The 20,787-nt window shown below is 37.2% G+C and overlaps 1 protein-coding gene across 1 annotated transcript in view; it reads left to right on the plus strand.

Annotated features, from left to right (window-relative positions):
• The first annotated feature begins 820 nt into the window (after window positions 1-820).
• Window positions 821-20,787, plus strand: part of pea15 (proliferation and apoptosis adaptor protein 15) — a 57,977-nt gene continuing 38,010 nt past the window's right edge. The window contains exon 1 of the mRNA XM_081359538.1: window positions 821-1,216. The gene's annotated coding sequence lies outside the window, so the exon portion shown is untranslated. The remainder of the gene's footprint in view (window positions 1,217-20,787) is intronic.

A 20,787-nucleotide genomic window follows, 5' to 3' on the forward strand; every position in this document is an offset into this window, starting at 1 on the left:
ATGATACCAATGAACTTCATTCTCAACAGCAGGTATTTGCATTTTAATATGTTGGCTGCGAAAGAAATTTCCATAAAACTGCCTCCTGCTGAAATATGCAAATATTAGGACTGATGCACTGTGATTAATTGTCTGAGGTCTCTTTCTCAGTTCAATTCATATATTTTTATTGGCTTGACAAAAGTACATTCTGTATATTGCCAAAGCATTATAACAAAATAGAAAATAGCTTATAACAACTGAAATAGGATTAAAAAAAACAATAATAAAGAAATGCAATCATGTTCTTTATTACACTTCAATGCTTTACTCTATTCTCTTTAGATTTGCAGTGTATTCAATTTTTATGAATGTAAAGTCGATATTTGGATGTGTATTTTGTGGTAGACTTATAGGCTACAGCTTAATCATGTCATAGCATCGCAAGATAAAGAGCTGTTTACGTGGTGAAAAAAATCAATAAACAAACAAGCAGAGGCTCTGAAACGATAATAAAACAGACATATAGGCTACGGATAGATAGATAGATAGATATATAGATAGATAGATAGATAGATAGATGGATGGATGGATGTACTTCCTCTTGTGGGCAGATGCAGTACTGCAGGGCGCAGAACATTCCATTCTCCTCCCAAATGTAAATCACTGGGATTCTCTTTAAATTAGTTTAACAATATTGTTGTCTTATTATGCTGTAATTGTTTTTATTTTAAGGATCGGCAAGGTGGCTCTTGTCAGCGGATTTATCGCAGCGAGAGAAAGAGCGAGCATGACGATGTGGGATTGTGTGGAATAAAAAGGAGGAGGGATTATCTGACCGGATAGCAAAGTGACATCAGGCCCGAAAAATGTGTGTATGTGTGTGTTTGAGGCTGCAGATTCAGACAGTGTGACTGGTAAAGAGAGAGAGAGAGAGAGGGAAGGAGGAGGGGGTTATAGGGAGAAAAAGGCGTTTCCATTCTCAACCGGCGAGACTGTAAGAAACGCGCGAGCACGATCGAGTGAAACGACGCTTAAAGTTTCCGTGGCGTCTTCGTTTATAACCACATTAACTTTATCATATTCGCACTCTAGTTTTGATTCTTTTCGCTGAAGTTTTGACTGAACTGTGTTTGTGGTAAACTGGACTTTGTATTTGGGTGGCCAAAGCGCACAGCGGATCTCATCCATCACCACACCGAGTTCATCATCATCGCTGGATCCCCGAGCGCCCGGAGTAAGTCACTCATCTAACGTATTTGCCAAAACATTCTATGGTAGCATATATGGCATTCTTTTAAGTACCTATATTGAAGCACATCCCTTGGCCATCATTCAAATGGTAGACTACGCGTACCATGGTAGCCTACCACAGTATGCTGTTATTTTGTGCTGTGTGTTAATTAATTTGGTCACATTAAATACGCCGCCATGCAACCAGACCGCTTTCATGGGCTCGATCCGGTCCGGCTGATTCCTCGGCGAAATATGTGCGTCTTTTAATCATTTAATTACAATCGTGTCGATGAAACAGAATCCGAAAGCCTTCCTATTGTTTTAGAATAATGGCTCAATTCCTGATTTTTAAGTAAACGTCGCTTGGTTGTTCAGAGTGTCATGTTGAGAAATCATATTTCTTTTCTTTTCTTTTTTTTTTTTTAATTCAGCCATGGGGTTGCATAATGTATAAGTGATTACAATTTCGGGAATTAATTGAAATTCCTGTAGATTGTCTGCATTAACCACCGTACCTATTTTCACTAGCAAAATCTGGCAGTCATTGAACACTTTTGGTTTTTATTAGCTTAAGGAGCTCAGTAAAACTGCTGTGGGAGCAGTCTGGACTAACTCATAATGCAACCTCAGTCATGACAAAAACTCTCTTCCTCTTGGAGTCTAGTGCTTCCCTGTTCCTTTCACAGCCCCGTTTTTTTTCTTCTTGCTTGAACAAAATTAAACCAGATCGAAGTGTGCAAGTGCATGACCAGATGCATTATCTGGCAGTCGCACAGGTGTGTGCGTTTCCTGCACCTGGAGAATGGTTTCTGCTCTCCTATCTCATATATTGATTTGTGTTTTGCCTGTGGTATCGGAAGGAGGCAGCTCAGCAGAAATACACTTCCCTCATTGTCCTTTTGTGTGTATGTATGTGTGTGTGTGTGTGTGTGTGTGTGTGTGTGTGTGTGTGTGTGTGTCAGTGTGTGTGTGCAGAGCTTTTCAGGCTAGGATTGTTTGCTGGCCAAAGATGCTGGAAACCTTGTTTAACAGAAACTTTAGACCAACAACAAGCCAAACCCCAGCTATAGTGTTTTCTTCCGGTCCTGGCAGTCTTCAGTTGCACATTTGGTATGGAAAATGAATACAGAATTTAAAAGAATTTAAATTCTTAAATACAGAAATACATTTCCATTTTACATATTGCATTGTCATTTTGCATATCACATTTCAAATTGAAATTGCTACCCATAAGATTTCATATGTTGTGACCCAAAAATGAGTCGCATGTCTGTTCTTGGGGAAAAAACAAATCTGAATGCAAAATAATAATACTAAAAAATAATAATAATCTTTCATAGTTGGAATAGCAAGATATTTATCAAGGGAGAAGCAAAATGTCTTCCATAACTTTTGCTACTTATGTTAAGAAACACTTTTTCTTCTTTTACACTTACTTGGTAAAATCTAGGCACTAGTTGAAGCATTGATCTAAATTTTGTTAACGTATGCAGATGTTTTGTTTGTTTGTTTGTTTGTTTTTATTGTCCAGCAGCAACCTGTTTTATTATCTTCACTGCTGTCTCTGGTCATTTGAGAAAAAGTTTACTGCCTTTTCTTGGATATTTGACAGGAAAAACTGGCATTGCTCTTGTCCGGTCTTCATTTCCATACATTTGGCAGATGTTTTTGTCCAAAGCTGTGAAGTTGTTTATTTGATCAGTTCATGATGGGAAAGAAACTCATGATGATTTTGGCATTGCTCATGCTATACTCTATTGTTTGAGCTACAGGAATGTAATTTCCCTCCTATAAGTTTTCCATTTTTTCCAGCATTTTTGATAAAGAAAATTTATTTCAGAATTTGAAATATACCAGTCTGAGTCAGGACCAAGTTAATTCAATTCACCAAAATTCAACTTTCTATGTAGGCTTTCGCATTAAAGTTTTTAGAAAGGCTGTCACTTGCTTTTGTTCCTGTCAGTTTTTGTTGGAATTCTGGAAATGTTATTTTGTCATAATACTGAATGACACTGGATTGCAAACAAAAGCATTTGATGAGGAATGTTCTAGTGCCATGCAAGTCTCTCATGAGTACTGTTACATAAGATCCATTTGGGGTTTCAGGTTTACTGTAAAAGTGTGTGTGTGTGTGTGTGTGTTTGTGGTTGTTCTCTCTGGCAAATCTTCGTCCTGCTGTTCAATCTCCTGAGTAATAGAATGACCGTGCAATTTTACATCCGGTCCAGTCTCACTCACAAGGTCGAGCTGAATCTATCCTCTGTCGAGTGATTTAAATAGTCAAAGGTTCACAGCACATCTGATCTATAGCAATGTTTGTTTGTTTTTTAAACTGAGTGGAATGGATGCTCCAACCAGCATTTTTGCAGTCGATACTGACCACCGATTTCTAGTCATCATGATCTGCCGATTGACCAGATCACTTGTTTGGATTGGTTTTTGGACTTTTGATAAAAAGGCTACCATGGTTCCAAATGCCATAACTTTTGATTGCTTTGAGATATAAACACAACATTTGGCCCAGATGCAGTTGACATCTAGCCTGGTAATACCAGACTCTGCTACTTCGCTTTGCTTCGTAGAGAGAGTCTGGAGTTCCGTAATAGAAAAACGTTTTCTTTACCGCCTGGGGGCGCTAGTCTGAAGCTTAAAATCATTGGTTACCTGTAAGCCAATCACATAACCTTTGGTTATGGCGGGTGTTATGCGCATGCTCAGCCGCATCTAACTTCCACTGTAAACACATGTATGATGCGAAATCAAAACCATCGAGCGAAATACCGGAGTGAACATGGCTGTGAACGACTTTTGCAGATTATGTGAAGTAAATCTACGCATCCACGGTACAATCAGCGTCTACGTCACGGCTCTCAGCCGCCCTCTGTTCATTGATTGGCCGGCTGTTTTCAGGCCGGAGGAAAATGGAAAGCTATGACGCTGTCTCAGACTGAGTACAGAAGCAAAATGAAATTGAGCGGAAGTACGAAGTCTGACGTAGTCAGGCTAGTTGACATTATGTCAAGCATGAATAATAATAAAAATAATAATAATAATAATAATAATAAAAAATTGCATTACACTTTCTGGGATTTTCTCAGCAGTGTTGTAACATAAGAACCTCCAAACATGATCAACATCTAGTGTTATGTAATTTTGTTTTATATAAAATAAACAACAAATAAAATTAGAAGCACAAAGCAATTTTTAACAACATTAACAATATTAACTACGACAGCCGGACTTTAAATGAATCAATTATTTTGGTTGGGTGAACATGAACATACTACATGTTCAAATAAAGTTATGAAAAAAAAAAGAGTTTTATAAAATAAACCTCACATTTCAGCCATTCATATCAAATGATAAAAGATTATAAATATTTTATTTGATCCATGAATATTTCTAGATACCTTATTATCCGAATTGTTTCGATTGTTAGAATGAACATTAGTTTATTCTTCATCAACAGTAACAGTGCATAACAAATTCCTTCAGATTTTCGCATTGGTCTGAACAAAATAGCAGACAGGTAAATCCACTCTCTGACTGTAAGTGTTGCCCTGGTAACGGTTGTACACAATGCATACAGTTAATTAGTTCAGATTCATTCCTATAATTTCCCTCAGCAGGTTGTAAAACTTCACTGCCTTCCGCCCTGTTTCCACACAAAACGAAATCTGCGTTATATGCTGCACCTCTGTGAGACTGTTGCTACCTTTGCTTAACACTGGCAAATGTTTAGAGTCAGTCTTTAAAGGGGACCTATTATGCAAAATTAATTTTACAAGGTGTTTGAACACCGATGTGTGTCTACAGTGTGTATACAACCAGCCTATAATTATACAAATCCACCCAATACTTTTTTTTTTTATAATCCCCATAAATAATTAAACTCTCCAAACGCGTGGTTTCAGATTTCCCCCTACTCTTACGTAAGTGTAGGGAAGCCCCACCCCTGACTGGTGACGATCTGCCCTATTAGCATAGATCCCGCCCTGAGTGAGCCACAGTGACTGCAGTCGTCATTTCTTTTTACTCGCTGTTGGGGATATACGATGTCTGTGCCAAAAAACATTACGTTCTGTTGCTGGATGTACCAACGAACATAAGAGTCTCCATAGACTCCCGGCATCTGAGTCACTGAGGACACCATGGTTGAAGTTGCTACTCGAGGATGGATCAGTACCAACTGTTCGTGATCCAGCTTACAGTCTCTGGAGCGATGGTCACGGCAGTAATGAAAGGGAGAGCGAACGCGCATTTTATTACAGTTCATCAGAGTTTTTTTTACGGATATAAAGTTAACCCGTTTATTAAGCACCCCCTAAAAAGGCATAGCCTAAATATTTTTGTTTACTGTTAGTTGTGTTTAGTTAGTGTTTTTGTGTAATTCGCTGTGTGTGTTGATGGTAATGCAAGGGAGAGAGAGTTTATGGATATACTTTAATGCGCATTTCTTATGGCAAGCCTCTATTAAGGTAAGGATATCTTTGATCTAAAATGTTACTAGTAACTAAAAAATAAGCACTGTAGTTCTATTTTTTCTTAACAAGTTAGGTATAATTAAATCACTATTGGAATAAGAACTAGTATCTGATAAATAAGAACTAGTGATCGACCGATGTATCGGTTTACCGATATTTTTCCCGATATTTAAGCATTTTCCCATAATCGGGTATCGGTTTTGTAATATCGGATTCGCTGATAAATGGCGCCATCTTCTGGCCGTTTGTCTGAGGAGATCAGTCAACAACAACTCTGTGCACAGGTAAAGTATATGTTCTGCTTGCTTTGCTTTAATTATTCAACTTTATTTAACATAACAGACATGCAGAAATGAGATTTGAGACATAAATGCCTGATATAGTTTATTTATGCAGCTTGGTTCTAAAAAATTGAGACGTAGGCTACTCATGGAGTCACGTAGCGTAATCCGTTATGTCCTGCCCCAATAAAGACGTAACTTTACATGAATTAAATAAAACAAACAGACATGAATGAGTGCATGTTTAAAATAAAAGCGCTGAATTTAATTCTCTATCTGTTGTATTTGATCACCATTAGTCTCGGAAAAAAAGTTCGTTCATATTGCTGAGCGCTCACTGGGTTGATGATCAGGAATGCTCAAGCACGGCCACTGAATGAAACTTTTGACAAGATTATCTTGTTTAAACACCCTAGATTATATTATCATTTACTATATAGCAATTATTTCGCTAATACACATCTAAATATACCGCTTTGTGGAAATTAATTATTTATTATCTCCACGCGCGATCACGGTTGAGTAAGTTATAGTTCTGTGTAAATGCATAGATAAACAGCACTTTGTCAGTTGCCATTTCATGATCTAGATTCAATCTAGATCATGAAATGCCAACTGACAAAGTGCTGTTTATATAGTCTCGAAAAAAAAAGTTTGTTCATATTGCTGAGCACTCACTGGGTTGATGATCAGGAATGCTCAAGCACGACTACTGCATGAAACTTTTGACAAGATTATCTCGTTTAAACACCCTAAATGATATTATTATTTACTACATAACCATTATTTCGCTAATACAAATCCCGGTAAATACCGCTCTCTGGAAATTAATTATTTATTATCTCCACGCGCGATCGCGGCTGAGTAGCCTAAGTTATAGTTCTGTGTAAATGCATAGATAAACAGCACTTTGTCAGAAAGCATTTCATGATCTAGACCGACAAAAACATTATTAATAATTAATAAGATACTAGTTGGAAAATGCAAATATGCTGTTTTGTTTGTTACTTTCCTGACAGTGTTATATTCCAGCTAATATTATTCAGTGAATTAATATTACCCAGTGAATTATTCCTCACTCTTTAAACCTATTAAACGGCACATAAACCTTCTAAAACTGTTTAAAATGAATTACATTTCTGCAAAGGTGATATGACTCCCCTGTCAATTATTTTCTCCATATGAAAACATTAGACTAAACAGAAGTGTAACAGTAAATAAATATCGGTTCTGCATGTCTATTTAGGTTCTGTCTATTTAATAGGTACTAGTATCTAATGAATGAGTACCAGTCTCTAAAAAAATAAGAACTAGTATCTAATGAATAACTACTAGTACCTTTTAAAAAGGTATAGTATCTAAAGAATAGGCACTAGCACCTAAAGAATAAGCAATAGTACTTAATGGAATAGATACTAGTATCTAAAAAATAAGTAGTAGCATGAAAATAGATACTAGTAGGTTTTAAGGATTAAATGTTAAAATGGCTTGCCATACACTTCTTGTGCTGTTTTATTCAGCTCCTACGGTGATTTTCTGGAGTAAAAACAGACGCTTCATCTTTTGTGTGATGTACAATAAATTTTAAAAAGCTCATCAGTAAAGTTTTGGCCATCATTCGGACAGGGTCCACTACAACAGGCTTATACTAATAGTGGATAAAAGGAAGATGACATAATTATAACCATAATTAAACTAAACTATACCTGTTAAATCGCAATGCAGCATATATTTTCTGTCTCCGAAGGCATCATTGTCCGACTCTGGTTCAAACTGAACACTGCTGACAGTTTCTGACATTTTCAATGTGTGAGATTGTCCTGTTTTGTTGCCATAGAATTCTTGAAACTCTGCCCTCTTCTAGAAAAAGGATGGGAGCACCGTCTCATTTGCATTTAAAGGGATACACACAAAAAGTTTTTTTAGTTTTTTTTTTTATCACGGTTTATCGTCAAATTTTTTTTGTATTATTATTATTTTTTAACATTGCATTAAGAATCACTGCTTGGAAAGACCAAGATCGAAAAATGTGCATACAAAATTTTGGAGCTCATTTGAGGCAAATAATTTTTATCTAAAGAAGACATGCGCATAAACTATGATGGTAACACCTTTACCAAATAAATCCCTCGATGCGCAAACACGCGTGACTTTACCTCAACAGTGGATGTGATTGCATAACTGGAGACCGATCGCATCACACAGCATCTCAATTGTTGGCTTGGTCATTCTGAAATGCCCGAACCAAAGTCTGTCATCAAAATGAATTGGCTTAACTCCCTCCCAGAACCGTCTCACATGATTGCGTCCCCAAACACCAGGCATTTTCAGGTAAGATAACCTGAAAGCTTTTATTGAGTTTCGTCTGCGTGCTCTGAGCCGCAACTCATTTATGATGGAGGAAAAAAGAGCAAGTTTCTTCCCATATTGCAGCAACATCCACTTTTATTACAGATATTTATGCCAGTTCCCCCAGGAAGTGATTTTTTTTTTCTTATGAATATGGAAACGGTGCTTTATTCACAAATGTTTTATGCAACATTCCATTTTTTTATGCACAAGTTCAATTCTAACTTCTGATGGAAACATAGCTATAGTATTGTAAATGTGCGTTGTAGAACATCTTTAGGAAGTTGTTCAGACTGCAAACACATCAAAGGATAAAAAAATAAAAAATAAAAAAAATCTGTGGACTAACGGTTGCTGAGTGGCCAACCAATCTGCCCTCTGCAATTTCTCTCACATTCACATACTGTGAGAGATGCTCGCAGGTACACACTCACAAACACATGCACACAGCACCCTCATAATTCTCTCCCTCTTCAGCCAAATGAAATGTCTCGCTGGGAATAATTGGATTTGATAAGACCTGATTCAGTTCAGACTTCTGCACTCAAATTGTGGTGCTACTGAAAGCATCTGCCAAGGACCGAAGCACAGTATGTGTGTTTGTGTTTGAGTGATGGTGGGTGTTGAAGTGGGAGTTATTAAGTAATGGCAATGTAATGTAACCTGTTTACAGCACACTGTGAGCTAATCTTTCCATTTGTTAATTTCCAATATTTCTGATAAAATCGTTTACAGAATACTTTAAACTGAACTTTCATTTGTTAGTTTACAAAGTATGGTGCACTGATCACTGAATACAGTGTTCTGGGAGGTTTTTTTCACAAAAGCTTTTGAAATTCAGGTAATTTTCTCTTCCCTGATCGATTAGATTGTCAAAAGATTTACAGGGCTATTAACTAAAACTAAGCCTAACACAATAATAATAATAATAATAAAACTATCAAACAAACAAATAGAAAAAAAAATGTTACTTGAAATAAAATCAACTAGTTGCCAAAGCAACATTTCATTTAGTTAATGCTTAATGTAGTAAAATACTAAAAACTAAAAATTTGAAAATATAAAATTTTGAAGATTTGAAATATTAAAATAAAACTGTAGTAGATTCTCATTGATACTAAAATAACACAGACATTTTAATACAAAATATGCAATTGAACAAATTGATAAAGTAATAGTTTTTTTAACAAGCTACTCTTAATCGAAGAATAATTATAAAATTGATATTTCAGCCTGAAATAAAGATTCAGTCATCATTTACTCACCTACATGTCGTTCCACACTTGTAGATCTATGAGTTTCTTTCTCCTGTGGAACAAAATAGTATTTTTTGCAAAATGTATTTTTTACCAATACTGTGAAATTCAGTGAGGTCCCGAAGAACATTCTATTGTATAGACCAAAACAAATAATATCATATTTTTTGTTCCACATGATTGTTTCATTTTTATGTGTGTGAATTCTCCCTTTAGGCTTTGATCAAATTACCTGATACTAGCTAGTGTAACTCACAGCAGATTTCATTTTCATAACACGGTTTAGATAAAGCGGATGGGAGTTGTCATAGCAACGGCTTTCCTATACACTCAATGATGTCATGTTTGATCATGTGTGGATTAATTGATCTTTAGTCTGACTCTGAAGGCACAGCATCTCTTTTGAAAGGACAGAACCATGTTAATCCTGACTGGGGATGAGTGTTACTAAAGATACCGATCTACATGAAATAACAATGAGCAATACATTTTTTAAAGCATTTATTAATCTTTGTTAACGTTAGTTAGTAAAAATCGAATTGTTCATTGTTCATGTTAGTTTACTAATGTTAACAGAAACAACATTTGTTTTTTGTTTTTTAAAATGTAGTAAATGTTGTATACTTTTGACCAAGATTAATAGATGCCGTGTTTTTCATTGTTAACTATGAAAATATTTTTCAAATTTATTTGTCTTCTATGCTCTGATGTTTTGTACAGCAATTTGGTCAACCCTTGTTTTTAATTATTTTTTTTTTTTTTTTTAAATGTGCTTCATAAATAAAAAAGAAGTTAATGTTAACTAATATTAGTAATGTTAACAAATTAAACCTTATTTTTAAGTATTTAAATAAAAAATAATCATAAAAGAATAGTCTTAATTGTGAGCCAAAGTGAAGAATGGTGAATAATAATATAGTAATAGTTGTCAGTAAATTTACACTCCTAATACAAATGAAAGCCTTTGATGGACAGTGAAACAAAATAAAACTCATGCAAAAATGAACTAGAAGATTATGAATGACACATTCATATTGTTTGTGTAGGTGTGTCATCCTTTGCTGTAAGTGTTTGTAGATTAAAATAATTCATGGTTATATGTAATAACTTTCACTGCTCTGACATACACTCTAAACTGTCTAACCTATAAAGCAGTATGACATCTCACTCTCTGATATCTCAGCACGAACCCTGAGCTGTGTGAAACTGACAGCCTACAAACCATCTGACCGAACGGCACACGACTCCCACTCAAACTACATTAACCACAATCCCCTGTGTGGCACTGAGTCAGAGAGAGAGAGCCATCAGGACACACAGTAGTGTCCTCTACAGGATCTGGCCTGAAATCATTCAGATTTTACACTTCATATTGGCAGAATTACTCTGAAACACAAAAACAGTTGGAGATGCGTCATGCATGTCATGAGAAAGCCAACATACTGTTCTTTCATTTAAAGTCACCATGAAATCAAAATGGACAATTCTTATTTTTTTATGGAATAATATTGCAGTATTTATTATACATGATTTATCATCTGTGTACGTACTTATTATATACATATTTGTTTAATTCATATTCCTCATAATATTTAATCAAAATAACTTCCCCTTCCACTTGCAACAATATCTCGTTTTCTCTGATGGCGTGTTTACTGGTGTGAGGGTGGGACAACCTGTCCGATAGCAAACCACAACCATCCAATCAAATCCCCATTGACAAAATCAAGCCCCGCCCTACATTTGTTCTTGTTCCAGAAACCATTTCACTTCCGATAAACGTCACATTAGGGAAGAAAAGACCATCACAACTTACGTTTCTGTCTGCTTATCTATCTTTTTAAACTTTAAACATTTACACTGTTCTCAGGCCAACATCAAAATGTGTTTATACATTGTACTATCTAGCTCCAAAATTTATTGCATAAGTAAAAAAAAAAAAAAAAAAAACTCCAGATTTGGCTTATATTTGCTTTATATCTCTGTGTGATATTAAATGATATAGAATTTTAGCTTTGATTTTAGGAATACAAATCGTATGGAAATTCTGGTCTTAATTCTAAATGTGATTAATTTTGTTATTAAAACTAAATGAATGTCTTAGTCATATAACCAACTCATGAGCAAATATTGTTGTGTGCAGCCAGAGTTTGGCAAAGTTGAATTTTAGCTCCCAGTGCCTATTTCATCACTATTTGCGGTTTCTGCGAAGCTGTGACTTTGTGTGTAAGTTTAACTTTGTATGCCGCGGGTAGGTGTAATTGGCTGAAGACACAATATGTACCATCAGATAAAATGCAGCAGCATCCTAATGAGGAAAAAAATCAATAACAAAATTGACTTCTGTGTGTGTGCGGGAGTGTGTGGGAGTTTGTGTGAGAATACAGCGAAACTCTGCAACAGCCTCCAAAATATCTGCTGACAGTGTGGAGGAGGGACAGAGAGAGAAGGAGATTGAGAAATGAACAGAAGATGATGGCCCAGACTGGAGAAACACCAGAGATGAGTGAAAATAGACAATGAGGAAATTTGTCTTTCTTTGTCTTTGTCTTTGTCTGAAAGTTTAAAAGATTATGACTATCTGGAATGAAATGCTTGCACACTATAGCACAGTAGTTACTGCATTCTGCCTTCAATAAAACAAAGTGAATGTATGTAACATAATAACAATAATAATAACAATAATAATAAATACTGACAAACATTTATGGTAAACTAAAATATACTTATGTCATTTCTATTTTGTACATGTAAAATATAACTTTAAATGTAATACTGAATAATTGTACACTACAGTTACATTTATAATCAAGTACTTTACATGTCTTTGTTTGTTGTCTTCTTTGTTCAGATTCCCGCCACTCGTTTGTCTCCTTGGTTACCGTTATCATTAGTTCATATGTGTCAGCTGTGTGTGATCAGTTATCCTCGTTTGCGTTCTCTAACTCTGTGTTTACACTTGGCATTAACATGCGACCTATATTTGGATGTTGTCCACATACACATTGAAAAGACACGCTTCTGATCGGAATGTTATCCGATCAGCGTGTCCAGGTTTGGAGGTAGTCGAGGATGCATTGTAATCGGATCTCAGTGTAATGTAAACGCAATCCAACCATTGTGTCTGCATTCACAGGTGGACGTCACACAAACCCCGCCCACTGTCATTATTTCCCCCTCCTCTCTCCGGAAGTGAGAGCTGTGTTGTTTTTGTTGTGTTTTTTTGCCATACAGTCGAGTGCGACAGCCTGGTGTCTGTATTCTGGCTTTGGTCTATACAGCTAATTTTGCCCTTCATGACAACTGTGAGGGGGGTGAATTTTTTTATAACTCATCCGTTTAGTTGATTAATCCTTAAAGTTCTGCATAATTAAGGGTGTGTCCACGTTTGAGTGACAGGTGGATTGCCGCTGATGTCAATGCTAACCATTTGTCTGCTGTAGCCGTCACTTCACCTCAGCAAATTTTAGCTGCTGAACTTGCCATCTCTGCAGTGTTTTGTGCTTTTTTTCGGGATTATTTCATACAATTTAATACACCCATTACTTCGCCCACGACTTAGGATTCCGTCGTTGTCGTCGAGTGTCGTTCGAGAGAACAACCAGCGCTGTATTTCAGTTGTTTTCCTCTGTGAACATGCACTAATGGATGTCTGACAATTTCGTTGCTTTTTGGAGTTTTCAGATTTAAAAACGTCAATAAAGGCTCGTTCGTTCTGCTCTCACGGAACAGATGGATTATAATATGCTTATGTACCGTCAGGTGAAATCCTGCAGGTGTCGGCGCTTTCTCCGTCCATGCAATAAATGCACATCCTTGAATGAGCGTGGATTTTCTAGCGCATTTACTTGAACTTCATAGGCAATATATCTATGGTTTAACCCATTTGAGAGGCGGCCAAAATCAGAATTTAAAATGGACTGAATAAGCTCTACGAACTTGACGAGCGATGCCGCGCTGACGGACCATAGACTATAAAAAAGAGTGACTGACATGTAACTTTATGCACATAAATCACTGTCACACACACTCTCTCAGAGTAATATTAAGTTACTGCATTATACATTTTCAACTAGCAGAATAGTACAGAATCACGATACACAGTCTCACTTGTAGCCATGTCTTTTAACTATTATAATATTTCGAAGGGCAAAAATAGGAACTTTTAATTGGCTTTACATCATCAACTGTCACTTTAGCGCGAGGCCCTGTTCAGTCGCAGACTTGGTACTGTCAGTAGCATAACGCATTACCTCCCCAGCCTGGGCTAACTCGATCACGTCGAGCTAGGTGGGCGTGATTTCAGATAGCCAGGCTCCTCAGCTCCACTCACGCCCCGCCTCTTTGCCCATTTTCTGTTATCCGGGAGTGACGCAAGGCCAAGATGGCGACGGCCGGCTCCGCCCACTTTAGGCTTCAAAAATGCTCTTCAGAAACCTACGGGTGACGTCACGGACACTACGTCCATATTTTTTTACAGTCTATAGAGAGCCTAAGTCCCTCCCCTTCCGGTCGACCACCATGGGACCTTATTTCGGAAAAGTATTTTATGGTAGTCAATGGCGAGAGACAACAAATATTTTGATCTTGTTTGAATTGTGCCCTGATTTACACATATGATGTTTCTCAATTTAAAAGATACATTTTAAAGTCAAGAAAGTCGCAGCTTGATGTAAAACTGCTGAGGTATAAGACTGTGAAAATACGTAATTAGAAAGACTACAAACCCAGAAGGCGCACTTGCGACGTCATACATTTTCTCTCAATGAATGAAGCTAACTTTACTGAAGCTAACGTCTGTCTTTTTATCTATAGTCTTACATTATAATCGTAACGTTACGCCGTCATGCCTGAGTGTTTTGAGCCAGAATACACACATACGAGCAACGGATCTTGTGACGTACATAGTGCGAGACGAGAGATGTAGTTCATTGAGCGATTTTCACATAAAACTAAACGTTACTCTTCTGTTTTATGACAAACTGCGACTTTCTTGACTTTCATAATTACCTTTTAAATTGACAAACATCATATGTGTAGTTCAGGGCACAGTTCAGACGGAATAAAAAGATAAGTTATCTCTCGCCATTGACTTCCATACATATTTTTTCCAAAGTAAGGTCCCATGAGCCGGAAGCGGAGGGGCGGGACTTAGGCTCTCTATGGTGTAAACGCACCGTGTCCTGATCTGCTTGATCGGATCACGGTGATTGCATGTAAATGCCAAGTGTAAACGCAGCTTAAGTTGTTCCCTCACCTGTTCTCCTTGTCTGGTATTGTTGAGGGCAGTTAATTCGGAAGTCACTAAATGTAGCACATTTTTGGTCACCTGAATTTTTGTAAAAAAAAATTATTACAGTGCTGTGTTAACTGTGTCTTTACAAATAAATTATTTTCAAAAATCTTGAAGAGGGGAGAGGTCCTCGCCCGGGGCCTGGCTCGCGCCTTCTGCTGCTGGTCCGATATATCCAAAACATCTGATATATTTGCCATTAGAACAGATAAACAGTAATTTTCTGAGTGAGAAAAGTGTAAACAAGACACATGGTAGCCAGGAACACGCTAGAGATGCTAACAGGCTAAAGCTGGTAGCAGATGTTCAGGAAATTGGATAAAACTAGTGATATCAATGCGGTCCGATTGTTTTTGATATAGAATACTATTGGGGATGTTCACCCTCTGTAGAAAGAAAGTATTGTAGTTGAAAAATAGATGTTAAGAAGAAAACAGAGGATTAAGAATCATCTTGATGGAATACTTCAAAAGTGTACTTCTGTAAAACAAAGATAATTAAAACATTATGATTTAAAATGTATGTTGAAGTAAAGCTTTTAATTTGACTATTACAAAGTGCACTTTTAAAAGTAATAAACATAGTCATGAAAGTATACTCTCTTTAAAGGGATAGTTCACCCAAAAATGAAAATCATTATTCACCCTCAAGTTGTTCCAAACCTGTATTGATTTCTTTCTTCTGCTTAACACAAAATAATACATTAAGTCAGTAACCAAACAGTTGATGGGTCCCGAGTATTTCATTTTTGGGTGAACTATCCCTTTGAAGTGCACTTAAATGGTATTTTATTTCATTAATATTATATAATCTGCAAATGTAGTTTTTAAAATATACTTTTAAGATTTGAACTTGAGCAAGTTCACATTCAATACAATTAAGCACACTTTTTTGTTAGAGCAGCTATTCTGTGTGGTCAGGTATGTTTTTTGTAGAACAAACAAACAAACACAAAATATTAGAATAACTAGTCCCCACTAATCGACTAGTTGGTTGTTGCATAATTAGTTGACCATCTCAAACCATTCCTACTTCTGTTGAAGTAACATGTTATTTGCGTGCTTACTGGATACCTGAGATGAGATGATCTCACTGTCTGAACGGAGATGCAAATGTGCTCTTATTTAGTCTCTTTATAACCCAGGGTGTGTAATTGCTGCACACACACATTCACTGGCACTAGTTTCTCATTTCTTTGTCTTTTGAGCTCTCTTTCTCTCTCTCATACTCATCGAGTGAACGTCTGTCTTGTTCTCCCTGAGGCGGTGATATTTTCAGTGTTAATGAAGTAAAAGCTTTCTCCTCAGATATGCCGTATCTCTCTCTGTCACATGGACAGAAATGGCTCGATGAATTCGAGCCATTTATACTTCACAAAATAACACAAGACATAAGTAATGACATTCATTAAACAACCGCAGCTAAGGATATACGGTAAGTTTATTTATTTCTGCTTTCCTTATGAAACCCAGCTGCCACAATTTACTTTTCTTAAAATAAAATGTGGAAAATGAAGAAGACATCTGTTCGATGACTCATCAGAAGCAGAGCTTTGAATGAGCCGTGCCTGTGATCTAAGCTAGGTTTTTCTGGCAATGTAACTGTTTGCCTGTAAAAAAAAAAAAAAAAAAAAAAAACGGAGAAGAGTGCTTAATTCTATTAAATGTGTACTTCAAATATTAAAAGTATATTTTTTTATTTTATTTTTATTTTTATCCATGAAATAAAAGGCAACTTAAGTGTACATAAAGATAGTAATATTTAAAGACTTAATTATTAATGAATACTTCATTCTTAACACACTTAAATGCTTTTTGTAATAATGCCAAATTATATGTAAAATATATTCCAATCTTAATTGTCTACTGTTGTCAGGTGACATCATGAGCTTTGTCTTAAAGGTGCTCTAAGCGATGTTGGGTGACGTCACTTCTTGCTGACGTTCGAAGTATTGTCAAACAAAATGGAGGCTAGCTCTACCCTCCCTCCTCCTCATCCCATCCCCTCCCCCTCCCTTCCGTGCTTCCTGAAACAGGCTTTTCCGATGTAAATTCGGGACTTTGCGCGTTCCGAGGTTCTTCTCCTTTTTCCTCTTTTTTGCTATTTGTTCATCGGAACATTGTGTCGGCCATATCAAAATTCAAGAGAATATAATTATAACGTTAGTAGTTGTCGTTGTCTAGGACATCTCTCCTCTAGCTAACTTCCCTCTTCATGCTTCTCTCGCCTCCACTCCCCACACCCCCCTTCATGTGCACACGCACTAATCCCCCAACCCCCACCCCCAAATCATTCGTGTCGGTTATTGGCTGGAACACTGTTTGTTATGTTTCGTGGTGCAGGTTGGCCCAGTTTGTTTTTGTTGCCGTTTGTGGAGCCTGGGCTGTCTACAGAGGCCGCGTTTTTTTACAGTGTGTTCAGGGGACAGGCAGCTAGCGGATAGTGAGATGTTTGCTATATGTGACCAAAAATGTTTCAGCTTAAACAACGTGTGACATCGCTTAGAGCACCTTTAAGGAAGCCATTTGTGTGTAAAGCTGAGTGTGTAAACTTTCTGTTTGTTTGTAGCTAGGAGTAAAAAATATGTCTAGCAAAGCAATCAGGAAGTATGTGCCGCCATATCAAAGCTGGTTGCTCTCATTGTGACCGCTTTACAGTGAGCAAATGATCATGATCATTAACCCTAATGATTTAATGATCATTAACCCTATTAAACCAACTGTGTTGTCGCAGACATATCAAACCAAGCTGTATTCATGTTACCTTAACTTCAACCGTTTGCACTATTAAAACAATTTGAATTGCTCCTCACAGTAGACAGCATGTGATTTATGGTAATGTCTTGCTTTCCGTCAGCAAATGATGGCAGTTTTTTGGGGAAAGTGGAAAGGAAAGATTTGAACAGAGAGGTACGGAGCATGGCAGGTTAGAGAGTCTTGCTTTGCATAAAATAATAAAAGAAATGAACAAAAACATGGCGAAGAAGGATCACACAGCACAAGATGCGATTGGGATGATATTTCATGAGATTTGGGAGGAGGCTGAGGGAGACTCTTTCGCATGTGGTGTGTGCATGTGTATATGTGTCCGTGTGTGTGTATGCTTGCATACTTGCAGACCTTTTTTAGCTTCAGGTTCTAAAGGGTCAATCTGGGAATAAAGGAGAATTTGCTTGATTAAAAAATGAGTGAAGCGGTGGTTGAGGTTGTGTTTACTCCCTCCTGTATGAATATTTCGTCCCTCCAGACATTGATTATGAAATTCACTAAGTCTGTTGCAGGGGTTAGGCTTCATTTGAATTACATCATACAAATTTAATAAAAAAAGTGAAGCATGAGCTCTCTCCAGCATTTAACTAGGAGAATAAGAGATAAAATTTGTTATGACTGTTCTCTCGAAAAAAATCAGACAAGTGCAGTATTGGTTCAAAATAAATACATTTAACTGTTTAAATCTGACATTTTTGTTTTTATAAGAATAATCACTTTTGAGAGAAGTCTCAATGTTGTATGTTGTAAACTCGTAGTTACAGAGATCACATGAATGCGTCACATAATTCACGGTATAAAACCTGCAACTGCAAGTCATTTGTTTTCCTTTTGTCTGACACACACACTTGAACTCACTGTCTGTCCTTTTAGAACAGCCTATCAGTACCATCACACACACACACACACACACACACACACACACACACACACACACAGTTTGTTTTTGTCTGGTATTATTTATTGTTTGTGTCTGTGTGTGTGTCTCTGTGTTAAACAGAGGCTGTCTATGCACAGAGTGTGAGGATCCTATGTGTGTCTGCTGGGCAGTTTCTTCACATGTGTTTGTCTCCTCTCCGTGACTAAACTCTTAACACCCCTCCACAGGGCCCCAATCCACATGCGCACACACACACACACACACACACACACACACACACACACACACACACACACACACACACACACACACACACATACATTTTGGGTTTCTGTGTTTTATGGCTACTTTCCATAGACATAATGATTTAATGATCTTTATACTGTACCAACTGTATATTCTATCCTCTAACCCTACCCCTAAACACAGCCCTCACATAAAACTTTACGTTGACGTGTCGCATCACGATGCAATATCTAGAAGCTGTTTACACTAGTTATGTACTTTGTTGTGCTATATAAAGTCTATATAAAAATCTATATAAAGATATATATATAAAAAAACTAATAAAAATGACAAAACACAACAAAATAACTAAAACTTTTTGACAATTAAAACAGAAAATATAAAAATAAAAACTCAATTTAAAATATGGTGTCTTACTCTCTCATTCATCTCACACATTCCCAGTGTCTCTTTTTTTTTTGCAGCCGCTTTTCACGTATCGTCATGGCGACGCTACCTTTAGCCAGCGATGACATGTTCTTCAAGGACAGAGATCCGTGAGTGTGTGTGTCCAAAATTCATTCACCCTCCACATGGCTGATGTCCCCATAACAACCATTCCCGCTTGCCTTTCAGCCTGGAGACTGTAACCTAGCAACAAGCAGGAGTTTTACCCCTACCCCCACCCCCACCCCCACAATGACGCTCCCACCATTGAGATCTCTTTAATAAATCTGTTGTTTCTCTTGAGGGAAAAGACCCCAGTAATCTCAGATTTAGGGTTTCAGATAACAATGCAACAATAATGGTTATTAGATATGGTATTTTCTTGTGATAAATTAATTATAATTGTTGAAGTAGACATTTTTTTTTTCAGTGTCATCATCAGTGGATGATGAATTATTCTACAAAGGTTTACTGTCTTTAAAAGATCATTACTCCTGACAAGGTGAAAGTCAATGATAGCATGCATAATTTTAATTATAAAGGGAAAGCAGGATTAGTATTTCAGTATTATTTTAGATTATTTTCTTCTTCTGGATTCATTTTGAAAAGTTTGAAATCAAAAGCAAGTTAACATTACTGCAGATGGCACACTACAATTTCAAATGTTTGGGATCAGTAGTATTTATTTTTGGTTACAGTTGTAACAAAGACATTCCCTTTTGAGGGAACAACACTGTGCCAGAATGTTGATGCTATGGGAACATTCATTCCCACTATGCCATACTGATCAAATGCCTGCCCAAAAGTTGTGAATTATGACGATCACAAAACTTAAGTCACAAGCACTTGAGAGCCTGGGGTAGCCTTCCATATCCCGGCTATAGAACCTGATGAAGGTGTGTGGAGAGGACCATTTTGCCGCATCACAAACAACTTGAAGGGAAACCCCTGACAACAATGTCTTAGAGGAAGTCATACTCCTAGTAGAATGGGCTCTAATGACTAAGGCATCTGTCATTAGCATCTTGCGAAAGGAGGCCCTCAGCACAGGAACCAGGGCCAAGAACCAAGGCTTCTTCCACATCACTAGGGTACGAAGGCATTTGCGCGTTACTCTGATGATGCGAAAGGGGTTGCCTCTCCAGGAAAACCCCTCAGTCTTGAGTCACTACTCTTCTTGGCAAGATAGACATGTTATATTGCCTCTTTCGCCAAAAGAGACTGTACTTCCTGCTCCAACACCTGAGCCTGCTCTGCACTGACCACTTTGGACAGTACTCAAAATTCGCAGGACCCACAGAGACAAATTTGCCAGAAAGTAATGATAGCGAGTCACTTCTGCAATGTTCTCATGTTTAGACCCAAAAGAATCACAGAACATTGGACGCGACTGCCATGAGTCCCAACAGTCTCTGAATTTTTTTTACAATGATGGCTTAGCCTAACCTGATCTTGCCTATGGCTGAGAGAATCGACTTGATACGAGTAGGAGACAGACATGCCTGCATCGTAGTCGTGTCCTATATCATTCCTAGAAAAGTTGATCTTTTTAATGGAGAAAGCACATTCTTCTTAGTTTAATCATAACC

The sequence above is a fragment of the Scardinius erythrophthalmus genome (assembly GCF_964197995.2).
Source record: "Scardinius erythrophthalmus genome assembly, chromosome: 2".
Lineage (NCBI taxonomy): Eukaryota > Metazoa > Chordata > Actinopteri > Cypriniformes > Leuciscidae > Scardinius > Scardinius erythrophthalmus.